The sequence below is a fragment of the Athene cunicularia genome (genome assembly GCF_003259725.1).
Source record: "Athene cunicularia isolate RWA chromosome 10 unlocalized genomic scaffold, athCun1 chr10_part1, whole genome shotgun sequence".
NCBI classification, from domain to species: domain Eukaryota; kingdom Metazoa; phylum Chordata; class Aves; order Strigiformes; family Strigidae; genus Athene; species Athene cunicularia.
In genome coordinates this window covers 22,497,522-22,510,304 of record NW_020799112.1, presented here as the reverse complement: position 1 = coordinate 22,510,304, position 12,783 = coordinate 22,497,522, and the positions used below count along the sequence as shown (strand labels likewise).

At 39.2% G+C, this 12,783-nt stretch overlaps 1 protein-coding gene across 5 annotated transcripts in view; it reads right to left on the bottom strand.

Annotated features, from left to right (window-relative positions):
* CGNL1 (cingulin like 1) overlaps positions 1-12,746 on the bottom strand; it is a 59,668-nt gene extending 46,922 nt beyond the window's left edge. For 2 of the 5 annotated variants that reach the window (XM_026856110.1, XM_026856112.1), the window contains exon 1: positions 12,429-12,746. The gene's annotated coding sequence lies outside the window, so the exon portion shown is untranslated. The remainder of the gene's footprint in view (positions 1-12,428) is intronic. The other 3 variants (XM_026856113.1, XM_026856114.1, XM_026856111.1) reach the window with 2 other exon arrangements.
* Positions 12,747-12,783: the final 37 nt, after the last annotated feature.

The following is a 12,783-nucleotide window of genomic DNA, read 5'->3' as shown; positions in this document are numbered from 1 at the left end:
TAAAAAAAAAAAAAAAAAAAAAGATTTATACATAGTTGGTAACATATCTGCAGTAGATGAATATGTGAACATCTTTAAAAATGCTCTCCACTTAGCGATTCTAGCAAGATTAGAAATGCCACCAATAAGTTCAAACAAATGACTTAGCATATGCAAGTTTACACTACACTTCAAAGCTGTATGTATTAGCAGACCTATAAAAAGAGTAAAGTTCGTTTGAATTTGCTAATAGTGCTAACAATGAGCAAACACAAGAAGAGGTCAATAAAAATAAACCTAAAACAAAAAAAAAAATATTCAAATCAATCAGCATAAAATAGATAAGCAATAAATTACAGTATGTCATGTTCAGGGTGACTGCAAAAGCTGTGCTTTCAAACATGTTGCAAAGTTGTTAAAAACATTAAATAACCAGAAAAAAAAACCCAACCAAACCCCCAAATCCATCTAAAATTCCACAAAACACCAAAACCCAAACAAACAGCAAAGTATTTAGGTTAATAATGTACTTTAACCATTAATACATTTGTCTCTAAAACTATAAAGAAATGTGTATTAGTCTTCCTCACGTGCATTATACTAATGGAACACTTAATTTTACTATATAAAGGAATATAACCTTGTAAAAATCAAAGTGCTAAACCAACAATTTTTAAAACAGAACAGTTTATCTTTCTGGAACTGTGGGGGAAAAAAAAAAAAAAAAGGATACCGAAATAACCATTACATCTACAAGAAAGTAAGACAGCCAGTCCTACTGGTGAAATATTTGAAGGCTTTACTTCCAGTGCCTATTTTACAGGATGTCAAGCCGCACTGGATAATAATCCCATGAATTACATAATACCAAAAATGTATTTTACAATACACAAAACCACTGGGTTTGTAATATTATAAACATTTTAAACATTAAAACCAGTACTACTGGTTTCCCTCACACACAGCTTTTCTGATAAAACCCTAAAGCCTCTAACGATGCGCATTGTTTAATTGCAGTTACAGCCATATTTCTACACACACGGTGTAGAGCTGGCCTCAGGCTCCGGCAGGCTTACAGCAATGGATTAAGGTAAGAGGACTGAAGCTGTTCCTCTCCCATCTGTCTGCCCCACTCCTCTAGTGGACGTCACCACACCAAAAATGAGAACATCTGAAAACTCTGATGGCTGAGTAACACACCTCAGCCCAGAAAATCTGCAGACTGGCATACTCAGGTAAATGCAATCAGCCTCGTGTTCCATACCATTAACAACTGAAATTCTGCCATCTGATACCGTGGAGGAGCTGACAGCTGGGGGCAATGACAGCTACAACTGTCCAGTTTTAATCTTCTTTAAGTCTACTGAAGCCCTCAAATGTTATGACAGCACAGTTCATTTACACTTAAGCTACAAAAGGAGGTTAGATATTTTAGCAGTAGTTAAGAAGTGACCTTCTCTGTTTGTGGGGCTGCTTGTTGTTTTCTTGCAGTTACTTATAAAAAAATAGAAGCTTTTTTTTTTTTTTTAAGTAGGGGGGTGATAAAAAGTCTAATTCCAGGTTTTCTACCAAACATACTTTTAATTTTGAATATAATAACTAATATAGTCTTGCTATTAATTTTCTGTCTCAGAGGAGTGTAAAAGTACAGTTATCAGAAAACAGAAGCAATGACTCTCCATAAATTCTCAATAGGTAGAAGACCGTCATTTTATTATTTTATAAAATCTCTTATCTCCTATCTACGCAGCAAATATCACAACAGCATATACAAATTAATCAGGGCATAAGAAATAACTACTTTAATAAATTATTTTCTTTTGAAAATATTCTACTTGCTAAAACAGATACAGTCAAGGATATAGAACCATCAGTATCTTTCAGAAATTAAAAGCTCAGCTGCAGTTTTGGGCAGCATAGTTTCACCTGAAAACTTGCTAGAAGTTGAGAAAATAAATAGCCTGATTTTCTACAGTTACACCATATAAACCTAAACAGCTGGATTTACTGAATTTGTCAATCAGTAGATCATCACCTAGAGCAAGTCCAAAAGAACACAGAATTACAGATCCAGCAAACAGTCAGGCACAAACAAAGCACATTCCCTCCACTCAGTAACACATTAAGTTTCACAGATACCACTGGAGTGTATTTGCTGTATGCCCTAGGTTAAGTTATTTGACTTTATTTCAGCAAAAGAGTAATTTGCAACTGAATAATATCTTTAAAACTGTCAAGATCTGAAACAAACAGACTTAATGAGATGACCACAGACTCGGCCTGCGCCTGCAGGCCTAAGCCTTCGCATCTACCCAGGCCCTTCCTAACACCCAAAGCCCGCGAGAACCTCGTGCAGTCCCTGTGCGGTCACATCCAGCTTCATCGGGCTACAGGATCAAGTGCTTTAAAAAGTTTCTAATATGTTGGGTTGGAAGATGCTTACTTCACTTAACGTTGTATGTTACCAACTGGCTTCAAAAAACGTAGGCCATAACACACTACCCCCGAAAGCAACAGTTCTAGCACTCCATTACCTCAGCTTGTACAATCCTCTGTTCCTTTTGTGAGCCAGCGATCACGCAGACACACAGCTTTACTGATCCAGCAGAAAAATAAGCCGTTTTCTCAGATCAGCAGGCCACCAGGGAAGGACAGGATCACCTATTCTGGCAGCAACATGGCCTCAGCCTGCTTGAGGCAATCACAAAATCCCAGGCTGAATTAACTCCATTTTCAGGGACAGAACCCTTTAAAAACTTCCGCGAACAAACAAAATTGGCACTCAAAGATGTTCAGGCCTTTCACTTTGGAGATTTCTTTTTAAAATAAGCCTTCATAAAGGTGTTTAAACGCTCATTTTCAATACTGGCCCCTAGTGGGTATGAAAGTCCCACATTTCATCATTACTCAGAAGTGGTTTCATTTTTCTGAACGACTTATTTCTGCCAAAAATAGAAACTGTAACATTTTTGTTCAATAAGAGAACTTGTCAGCAGAGGTTGTCGTGTCTGAAAATCCAATACTCCGCATGCTATCCTGTAGCAGTTTGTTCTCCAGCGGTGATATGATACTTTACAAAGAACCACAGAGGGGGAGCACGGCGGGTTTAACAGGTCAAAACCATTTTGCTAAAAAATGCCTCCAAACCATCTATCTCCTTTTAAAACTCGCTCCCAGCAGCTACGTGAGACCCACCTTACAAAAAAAGAAAAGCCCTGTAACTTGGAACCCCGACTGCTCTCCCTGCCAACAGGAGCAGAAGAGTGCCTTTGAGAAACACACTCCTGTGCCAGACGCGGCTGTTCCCCCCAGCAGCTCTGCAGCTTTCCTAACATTACAGCATCCCAAAGGCACGGCGCTGCGTCCACTCATCCACTTCAGTTCTTCTTTAGCCAGATCTACAAGACAGATTTATCAACACCCGACCCTCCCAGTGCTGTTAAACGCCACACTGCTGACGAAGCTGCTCTTCTGTATCCTGCCCACACCCCCATTACTAAGCATGCCTCTAACACACCGCCATAAAGCCACCTGCACTGCCCAGCCAGGGCTCCCGGGACACGGAACACGGCAGAGATGCTGACGGGGATGGGGGGGACACCCTATCCCACCAGGGTATGCTCCCTGGCCTCCTTAGAGCCACAGATCCCTCACAGATACTGCCTCACATCACATATATGCTCCTTTTGCACACATCTAGTGAAGGAATATGCAAGAATAAAGATGATCTGAGTTTTCCACTTTTCCTATGGCACTAGGTCTCCTCCCTGGCTCCCTTGATGACAGAAAAAAAGGAACTCCCCCATATCCAGTATCATAATCCTGAGAGTCCTAAAACTGAACCAGCTGAAGATTTTTTATTAAAGGAAAATTAGGGCATACCATACTATCTTCTCTTCGGGGGAGCAAACTTTTAGAATTCTGAAAATTTCAAGCTATTAAAGGCTAAATTATCAAATTACATTTGGTTCCATGGAATTTGTTTCCAAATTTCATAACCACAAAATAAAAGTCACTACCCGTATTATTTAATCAGTGCCTTTTTTTAAAAAAAGAGGGATGTAACATTTTATGGATGTTTACTCCAGATTTTTCACATGTGCACTGCAAAATGCCAGGAAGGAAATATAAAATTTGTCCTCCAGCTTTACGTAACATTGAGCTTGCTCTCCAAGCTAAATAATGTGCAGCTGACTATTCAGAAAGTACCAGCAATATCACACAAAGTCAGTGTTAAGTCAATAACAAATGACAGTGCTATGGGAAAAGGACAGGAAATAACTTTAGGAGAGAAGAGGAAGGAAAACTTGCATACTGTAAGGGTAAAGAAAAGGAAACAGGCAGGATAATTCATGGAAAGAGTGAAACTGTAATGGTTTTACACTTGGTAGAACACAACCTCACAAACATGCCTCACAAGCATGAGGGGAAACTTCATCACTGTCAATCTTACCTGCAATCTGAGGCTTCTGCAAAAGGAAAATGGGCCTGGGTTGCTGTCCCTTTTACTCTACATGGAGGATATTTCTGGGGTGGCTGGCTTACTTGATCTACTGCTTACAAGAGAGCAGAAGGGCAAAGAGTATAATTTTCAAAAGGCATATACAGAGGATGTTCCACAATACAGCATGTCATAATTCAGTACATGCAGGTTCTCTGCATGTAGCAGTGGGGAAAAAAAACCTACCCTGAGAGAGATTTATTTTATTATTGGTCAGCTTTTCTGATGTTAGCATCAAAGATGTACCTAATATTTATATAAATGAAGAACCGGAAAAGAGACCACTGAGTTTTAAAATATTCATTCCATTTAAAAGCAGCCTGAAAGCTTCATGTCCCACCTCTTCTTCCTACTTGTTAAAATAAAAGAGACTATGAAAAATTCTATGCTTGAAAAAAAATCATCAGTTGCTGGGAACCTAAGCCATATGCCATATATTATTCAGAACTCCATATACCAGTATTACACCACAAAGACTTACGCTTAGTATCACACAGGCACAAGCCCAGCCTCCAAGACAGGGCTGACCTATTATTCTAGGCAGAATTAATCACACATATTTCATAAGAAGTGAGCTAGCAATGTATATTCTTCCAAAACCACTACATATAAATGAACTGCACAAGCTATTTCTAAACTTCGTCCTCGATCCCATCCACCACCTGAGGTACAGCCCCTGCAAGCATCTGTATTACTACTGGTGCAGCACAAAGAGGAAAGGCCCTGGTTTTGACCTGCTCCGTCCCGTGACGGTCCCAGGAGCGCACCCCCAACGCTGCCCTGTGACCTGTCAGACCCACTGCCAGCCCCGGGGTGCACAGTGCCCGTGCAGAGAAGTCAGTGCTGGAGGACACACACCCACACTGCCAGGGGTCATTCCAGTCTCCCTTTGAAAGCAGTACTTCCAGCCTCCACATCAGGAGCAATGTAGGAGGTCTGTGCCTTCCACAAATGGAACTTTTTTTCTTTTCCTCTGACCGAGTGGTGATCAAATATGGTAGTCATATGGCTTTGGATACGTAATGAAAAATTAAGAGCAGCCAGGAACACTGACCCACTGAGAAGTTGGGGACAGAGGGAAGCGTGCCACAGTAATACGTTTTAGTAGTGAGTATTTCAACACTTCTGAGTCAATTACTTTCATTTCTGTTCTGTGAAAAATATCATTCTCTGCTTTGATTTCAGATGGTAGCCTAAGGATGACAAGTTATAAACTCCTGCAGAATGACACTTTTCTTCCATAACTGTTAATGGAACCAAACAGCCACTCTTAGCTAGCACGGATTACACATATTATTTTATCCTGAAATACAGCACAGCTAAATGGACAAGCCTTGGATTTGCTGCCTTAGAGATGAGGATTTTGGTTTCAGTTCTACCCAAATATTAACCTTATTCAGATGCTCAGCCAAGAAACCAGGATATTAACAGCCACCCTTTCAAGGACAGGAAGAAAACTGAATACAATAAAGAATGTCAGTAGAAAGAACTATTAACAGCAGTTAGAGCAAAAGATACTGTTTGCTTGCTTACAGCTTGGTTCATATTCCCTCTGGCTGAAAAATGTTGTGTGAGGAAGTCTGAATGTCTCAAATGTAAAACATCTTGTTAGTCCTATGAAAGTATGTGACAGATCAGCCAAATGCTTGAGCTGTGTGACAACTAGCAGGTTTTGTTGGTTTTGTTTGTGGTGTTTTGTTTTTTTTTTTCCAAAAGGAAAATCTGCTTTAATGGCTGCAAGTCAACAACAAGACATACTGGCAGCTCTTCAGGTCTCATAAATTGTCAAAGTTTGATTGAAGACAAGGACACAGTATATATATCCCATTTTCTTAATCTGCTATGTATGAATTCATATAATTTTACAGGATTTATCCCCAAAGGCAATATGGCATGACCTACTAACGTTGCTTACCGAGTAGAAATTAAAGCCTCAATTTTTGTTAATAATAAAAATATTAAGAAACCCCCAAATTTCTCATGTAATATTCTAAACTATTCATTCTAATATAATTTGTATCATTATTAAAAAGCTCTTTTTCTTTACTGAAGCAATTAGTTTCCAGATTCTACCAAATCATAAACAAAAGGGAACCAGAGGTGAAAAACACGTTAAAAGTATACTAAAACAGAAGTCAACCTGTATCTGAAATAGAGTTCCAAGAAACAAACTCATGTCATCAGTCTCGACAAGTCCCAGGCCCTGTGTACTGCGGTACTAATTAAGTCACTGGAGGAAGATGGAGAGTTAAGTTTGTTTATTAATAGTTCCACTGGTACAAGCTTTATGTGAACACGAATAGCTGCGTAAGTGTACCTGTACGACTACACTGTTTCTTCTCCCACACAGGCTCATATGCACCTGTGTACAAGCTCTTTTTTTGACACTAACACAAAATCCAATCTACTGGGGTTATCTACGTGCACTTTGAGTATCCTGACACCACTGCAGTACATTTATAAACCTCAAAAAGCAAACAACAAAACCTTACGAATACTTACATACATGTGATATGACCATACTCAATTTTTCCTCATTTTTATGACAAACTTGCAAAGGAGAAGGTTTAAAAAAAAAAAAAAAAAAGGTCACCAAAAGGAAATTTTATTTTATATGCTCTCTGGTAGTTTATCAAATTCTAGATGTCCATATCTGCTGAAGTATTGACAGAAACAACAGCTGAGTGACACAAGGATACTTCTAGATTCTAAAAGCAGTTTGTGATTTCAAATACAATAGCTGGTTTGTATCCAAACATCTGATACGATTAGACTCACTCCACAAGAGATTCAGTGTTGTTTCAGTACATTTTCCTCCAATTGTTAGTGTTAGAAACTTTGTATTTTGTTCCAAAGGAAGTTATCTTAATACATCCCAGTGATATCATTATTGTTTAAACAGAAGAGAGTAAACTGTTCATATTTTTAGAGGCTCAGGCAAAAAAATCTCAGGTTTGTTACAATAGAGTCTCTTAGAAAGCCCTTCTCAAAGAAATGGAAACAGTTAGGGCAACTTTTTTACAAAGTTCTGCCAGTGCTTCAAGGACATGAAATTGTGTATAATATAATCTAAAATAAATAAATAAATAAATAAATAAATAGGTTCCCTGCTCCAAAAATTATTCCTTGGCTTTAGATGTGACATATCTCCAGACAGACCTTCTTCTCGGTATTCCCACCCGCAAAAAAATATAACCTTGTCTACAGAAATTAGTTACAGCAACACAACATATGCAACCAGCATAACCCTGATTATGTAAGTATATAAGCTTAAGCCTAACTAAAGTTAAGGATGAGCTATACGAGTACAACCGCATGCAAAGGCCAAGGTCTCACCGGTATGAAGACACACAGAAAAGGGTTAGTCTGTATGGAGAGTCAAGTATTCATGCACAAAAACTACCTGTAAAATAGACTTTAGGAGTCATATTTACACATAAGGCCGCAGCTTCATGCGTATTCAAGCTGGTTATGGCTCCCATTTTTCTATTGTTAAACTCTGTCTTGATTGCACTGTATTCTTTAAACGCTTGGCTTCACACCCGTGTAGTTTCTTTCAACTAACTCAACCACGCATTTTAAAGTTTAAATACGCAGTCAGAGCTGCAGGCCCTGAGCCCAGGCACCAGAGCCAAGGAGATGCTATCGTCACACCCAGTCTGAGACACACAACCCGAGGAGAGAAGAGAGCGGCTAGGCACCTCCCGAGAGGAGAGGAGCTCCACAGTGTGCTGGCTGCTCCCCGGGAGATGCATCACTTAGAAGGGCCTACAAAGCCACCGCAGCCAGAGCCAGCCAGAGCCGCCCGGTGCGGACCCTGCCTGCAGGCTGAGCACAGGTTTAACCCGCTCCCCCAGGCCGGTGCTCTTCTCCCCTTCACACCGAACAGTGCCACTACTGGCGGGAAACGAGAGGGGTAGGGCTGCTTCTGTACGAGGCTTGAAGTGTTGGTGGAACTGCAATCTAACATTACACTGGTAAGTGAAGGCTGCTGCTGCTGAACATCTGCTGCCTGCCTGTAGCAGCTAACGCTGTGCACATGACTCCATGGAGGCATACCCCAACCCACTGCCAGTTTCAACAAGGCCTAACAAAATATTCTGAGCTGGATTCACATCACTGAAAACACTCCCCCAGCTCGGTATAAAAGCTCAAACTTCACCCACCACTTCAGCGTTGTGCTTTATGTTGAAACAGATCACAACTTATTACCCACTTATGAGTGGTTTTATGTACATAAAATACATCTTCTAATAAACTTCAACAGCTCTTAGAGACACCTTTCAAGAGAATTTAAAATAGAGTTGAAACATTCTACTTATAAGGCTTCTGCAAGTGTCTGTGAGAGTTTTGTGCACACACGCACACAGAAATACACAGGCACATATGCCTATGTATGTGTAAGCATGGGCAGCCCATCCAGTAAGTCTCCTTTTCATAGTGTATTTATGTATTTTAAGTTTCCATGTTAACATTTTAGCTGCATTTAAATAGTGTATTTATGTATTTTAAGTTTCCATGTTAACATTTTAGCTGCATTTAAATGGTGTGTGTAATGTACATATAACTAAAGAATTCTGAACTTCTGCAAATGCCTGGAGTCAAACTCTTGTCTGAGTCTGCTGAGAGCTGTGTAGCTATCTGAATGGGAATGACTCCTAGCACACCTGGGGACCCTCAGAGAAAGAGGCTGTTGTGGTAATAACTGAGGATTCTTCCCATTTTACCAATGTCCTTGATGGGTTTTTTTAAAGACAAAGTTCTTTCTGAGATGTTTCTACAATCACCTTTACTCCTCATTGCTCTCTTTTTACCAGAATCAAGCAGAATGTGGAAACTTTATTACAGAATATTAATTTTAAATCCCATACTGCTGATCTGGTTAATGCATCTCAGAAATACAGATAGATCAATTTAATTTAAAACAGAGTTCATTTGGCTACAAATTTTAGAAGCATTCATGGAAAAACTATACTACTTACTTAAAATGTTTGGCTATGGATTTTGTCATCCACTCTATTTCACATAAAACAGAAGGTTGTAAGTCTACACTTGGATAAAGCCTTCAAGGAGGCTTCCAGCTCTATTGACAGAGATGGTACAAAGCCACAGCAAATACACTGAGCTCTAATCCCAAACAGTGGTGACTCCATGACTACCACTCCACTAAATCTTTAGCACATACATTCCTAACATGTTAATTTCTCAGGTTTAAACACTAAAAAATTCCACACTTGGCTATACTGAAAAATGTTACCATTCGGATTTAACTCCACTCAGAGACTCAAGGCCAAAGCAGTTTCTGAAATGTGTTCATGTTTCCAGATAAACATGCCTAGAATAATCACTCCATGAGCACATGATGTACCTTCCCTCTCACAGTAACACTGTAAGGTACATTCTCAGCCGGAGGATTCTCTATTCTTTTGCCAAGTAAGAACAGAAATGACAAAACCAACCCTATGGGGATTATTGCACATTCTACCAACACAGCATTCAAGACATCAAAAACCCTGTCAACTTCCAAACTTAAGTTGAGGATGCATCAACTCAGCACCATCCTCCTCAGTATACAGTTTGCTGAGACCTAGCAACAAAACTGGAGAAAATCTAACATCTTCACCTCATCACACAGTTGTTAATGTCTATATTGTAAAGATGTTGTTCACTGAACTGATCAGGTAGAAGATAACCTCCTCCCAGCCCTAAAAAGGAAGAAGTGGGGCAGACAGAAGAAAGAAGCAGCACAACTGCTTTATCTGAATACACTGGCGGTAGAGTAGCTCCATCACTTCTGCTGCTATTCCAAGGTGCACAGAGAGCGTGCAGAAGTGGGGAAAATGGCCTGTTACTTCAGTGTTCATTGCCATTTCTCCAAAAGCTATTAGCATCGCTCATCTCGACCAGTGATTCTTTCTAGTTCCCTCTATCAACAGGTAGTCACTGCCGAAGGCTGAACATTGATTTGCATAATCAGGTTCACACACTTGGTATTAACACAGACATTTTCAGGTTATCAACAGAGCAATAAGGCCAGATAATGACATCATCATCATTACTATAACTTCAGAAAGCAGAAATGGTAAAACAGCAGACTGCAGCATGAAACTGGTGGTCTACTTTTGTTTAATTTCTGACAACAGCAGAATTATTTGGCCTCAAAATATTAAAGTAGCTATTTTTAAGAAATAACCTGCCCACTATGGTCCAGGCTGAATAAAATCCCTGCACATATGTTCATCTCGCATTGCTCCATGACAAAAGATTTAAAAATTCAAGGTTGAGGTCATGCCATTTCACCTACGCATTTCAGATGACACCCCAGAGCCTAGACAAACCAGTTTCACCAATGCTCCCAGAAAGATCAACTTCCTATTACACAAGGTAAACCAGAAGGAACTGTCACCAATTCTTTTTTTCAGCTTAGTCATTCTTTTAGTGAGGTAAAATTCCTTACACGGGATACACCACACACCATTTCTGCAGTGAATTAAATTCCACATCCCCCACATACACCCTGTCAGGAGAACCTATGTGAATTCTCAGACATTTTACTAATGACAGTGAGATCTAATAATGCAATTAACAGAAATTAAAATAAGCTGGTTTGCTTGAAGGCAAATCAGGCAGCCTAAACAGTCATCCCCTGTACTAGACCTAAAAGCAAAACACAACTAAGTCAGATACTGAGAATAAAAACAGTAGTGCAATACACCCACAGAGAACACAGGCTCTCTGGAGTATCACCACAAATTCTGTGATCAAAGAGGTTAGCAGTGATAAGCCCTCCCTTTTCATTACTGTCATATCATTACTGACATTTGCTAAAATAATCCTGCCTATTGTGTGTTTGCACTGAAGTGGGATTTAGAAACAGTTAATGTCAGTTCTAATTCAAGGTGTATGTAAACTGACTAGGAATTCTTTTCCATTAATTAATACTTTGAAACACAGCTCTAAATTGTAAACAAACACATGTAAAGATATCAGTCCCTTTATAAGATACTTCATTTGAAGCACTGCGGGTTTTTTGTTTAGCTCATATCAGGTTTTTAGAAAAAAATATATCTGAATATTAAGATGAACAAATATTCTACCAATTATTTTCTCTCAACTGAAAAATTATATTAATATCCTCAATTTTTATTAAAAAATAGAATTACTGCTTTCCAATATTATTTTTCTATTTTAAAAATATAGCTATGTCTCAAAAAGAATAACATACAATAAAAAACCAGTATAATTGCCTTTCATAACATAACAAACTTCATCATCTTTGTAAAACATGCTGCTTACTACACTATTAATGGTTCATTCCGATACTGTATGAAAGGTTTCACTTTCATTTACAATCTTTTTCCCAAAAAAAGATGACCTGAGTTCAAACTAACACTCTAATCATTAATATAAAAGTACACCAAGTTGCTATAAGCTTTTTTTTTTTTTTAATCAGCAGTAACCACATCTGGCTTAGTACACACTGTGAGCATAAGCAAATTTATTTTGGCTCTAACATGAGAAAAAAAATGAGACAATTTAACGACAATGACATTTCTGCAAATAAAATTGCTAGTCACACAATTTCTTACAAAGCACCCTAAAAAACTGAAAAGGGGTTTGGGATGGCCGTTTTATTTATATTTTTATAGTTTTAAAGTTCTGTGGCAACCAGCTATATAAAGAGATCCTCAACTACGAGACATGTGACGTTCAGTTGTCAGAACAAGCATCAGACACCGAATCTGTGCAGTTCCAGTGTTTGTACCACAAATCACTGTATCCCAGGGGGGTTCTGATTAATCTACAGGATTCACTTTACATGAGCGCGTTCAAGTTAAACACGGAGGAGACGTTCAGATAAATAAAACAACTTTCAAGGATAGGTTTCCACTATTTCTACTTTGATGGTGATTCAAACTACATTGCGGTGACTTTTTAAAATACTTACATGCTAAAGAGAAAAACAGAAGATAAAAGCTGTAACAGCTTTTCTTCTGTCAACCGCAGATGCTAATGCAAACTCACCACGACAGTTTTATCGCAGCACGGATCTCCCCATAAAGCTGTCGCCGTATGGAAGCGATATAAACTGTATCCGATGCAAAGTGGGAATAAGGAGAAATGTCTGAGGTGCCATTCTAAGCCTTTCCCGTGAAAAAGAACGCACACAATGCGGACACACCCTTCCGCAAAAACACGCTAACTCGTGGAATACGAGGGAGATGCAGAAGTCAGAGGGCCCTCGCCTCAGGAATGCCAAGAATCCCCGGAGGAATGCGTGCGGGCCTGTCTCTTATACACAT